The sequence below is a fragment of the Prunus avium genome, unplaced genomic scaffold, assembly GCF_965620075.1.
Source record: "Prunus avium unplaced genomic scaffold, drPruAviu1.hap1.1 HAP1_SCAFFOLD_74, whole genome shotgun sequence".
NCBI classification, from domain to species: Eukaryota; Viridiplantae; Streptophyta; class Magnoliopsida; order Rosales; family Rosaceae; genus Prunus; species Prunus avium.
Genome location: NW_028276925.1, coordinates 112,501 through 115,000, shown reverse-complemented (window position 1 = coordinate 115,000; position 2,500 = coordinate 112,501).

Below are 2,500 nucleotides of genomic sequence, written 5' to 3'. Positions count from 1 at the left end.
CGAAAGATTATCTATGCCAACCCCGGGAAGCACACCATTCACACACTCCCGACCGGTGTGGTGTGGCGGTGATTGGATAGTTACGGATTGAGCACTTGCCAAGGATCAAAATGTGTCATTTAGAAGAAACATTTTCAAAAAGTTTTTAAAATCTTGTGGGTTTGCAACTCATAAGAGCGTCACTTTCAACGTCCCCGGTATTGGATTGAGTTTCTAAAAACAACCGTGCACACCGAGGTTAAACTTTACCGGCTCCACTCCGACTCGCCGCTCGCCCACAATTTGTTTGCAACGAAACATTTGTTTTTAATTTTGTTGGTTTGAAATTGTTTTGAAAAGGTTCTTTAAATCTAGTGGGTTTGCAACTCATAAGAGCGTCACTTTCAACGTCCCCGGCATTGGATTGAGTTTCTAAAAACAACCGTGCACACCGAGGTTAAACTTTACCGGCTCCACTCCGACTCGCCGCTCGCCCACTAGTCCGAAGGCAACAAAACATTTGTTTTTCATTTTGATGAAAATTTCTGTTTTTAAATCTTGTTGGTTTGAAATTGTTTTGAAAAGGTTCTTTAAATCTTGCGGGTTTGCAACTCATAAGAGCGTCACTTTCAACGTCCCCGGCATTGGATTGAGTTTCTAAAAACAACCGTGCACACCGAGGTTAAACTTTACCGGCTCCACTCCGACTCGCCGCTCGCCCACAAATCCGAAGGCAACAAAACATTTGTTTTTAATTTTGATGAAATTTTTTGAAAACATTGGCTTGGCAAGCCCCAATCCGCGACTATCCACCCACCGCCACCCCACATGGGTGGTTGTTGTTGCGAAATGAGGTTGTGGTCGACATGCCCGTGCATTTGAGAAGGAGTTCCTAGCACTCCATGCTCTCCCATGCCAAAAAAAAGCCTAGACAACCCCATTTCGCAACTTTCCACGCCTTTTTTTTCCTCCCTCACCCATGGCGGCGGCATGGTGGCGGCGGCCGGATTCCGGCCACCACCGCCATGGGTGGCAGCCCCCCGACCCCGACACCAAACCCATAATACCGAGGCAACATATCGAGGCAACATGACATGGGTGTGGCGTGGGGGAAGGGGGCTGCAGCTAGGAAGGCATGGGCTGCCATGCATATGCAGGCAACACACACCCCCCTATATAGCATTTTATGCATTTAGCCCTTTGACAGGAAGAGACATCACCTATGCGCGAGGAGTCATAATGGGCTCTAAATAATTCAATACAAGGTATTTGGACGTGATTTTTTGCAGGGATACTAAGAAACATGCAATCTATGATGGGAAAAAGTTTCATAAATTTTTGAAGTCGGGAAGTATTTTTTATTATTTTTAGAAGTCGTAAAATTGAAAAAATCATTAAAACAAATCCGGGAGGAATTTTTTAGTTTTGTAAGTTGGAGAAGGTCCTAAAAATCATAGACTACTTATGGGGAGCTTATTGTGCGAGGAAATTTCAATAAAAACGGGGTTTGACAAGATTTGAAAAATTCTGTCGACATTTGAAAAAACCTGGAACCATGCTGCCGGCATGCTGCGCACATGCTGCGCGCAGGCTGCGCGCATGCTGCGCGCAGCCTGCGCGCATGCCATGGCAGGACAAGTTTCGCTAGCCTCACTGTCGACAGATGCGCAAGCTGCGCGCACGCTGCGCACAGGCTGCGCGCATGCTGCGCACAGACTGCGCGCACGCTGCGCGCATGCCATGGCAGGACAAGTTTCGCTAGCCTCACTGTCGACAGATGCGCAAGCTGCACGCAAGCTCCGCGCACGCTGCGCACAGCCTGCGCGCATGTTGTGCGCATGCTGCGCGCAGGCTGCGCGCAGGCGCCGCGCATGCCATGGCAGGACAAGTTTCGCTAGCCTCACTGTCGACAGATGCGCAAGCTGCGCGCACAGGCTGCGCGCACGCCATGGCAGGACAACTTTCGCTAGCCTCACTGTCGACAGAATCAGCACGCTGCAAGCAAGCTGCGCGCGCGCATGGCAGGACAAGTTTCGAAAAATTCTGTCGACAGGCTGCCGGCATGGTGCGCGCACGCTGCCGGCATGCTGTGCGCACGCTGCCGACATGCTGTGCGCACGCTGCGCACAGGCTGCCGGCATGCTGCGCGCAGCCCATGGCAGGACAAGGTCCGAAAAAATCTGTCGACATTTTTACGCCGTGGTAGGCTTCCGCTTCGCGTCACTTTGTCGACATTCAAGCCTACCATTTGTATTGAATTTTTCAAACCTTGTCAAACCCCATTATTCAAATGTCGAAAAATTTTGTCGACATTTTTACGCCATGATAGGCTTCCGCTTCGCGTCACTTTGTCGGAATGCATCGCATGGCGAGGTAAGGCCACGGCATGCCAAGGCGAAGGCAACGCATGGCTTGAATGGCTTGGTCAAGGCCACATCATGGGCACGGCATGCCAAGGCAAGGCGAGGCAAGCCATCCTTAGCCTCGCCTACACTCACTTTCTCGGAATGCATTGGATGAT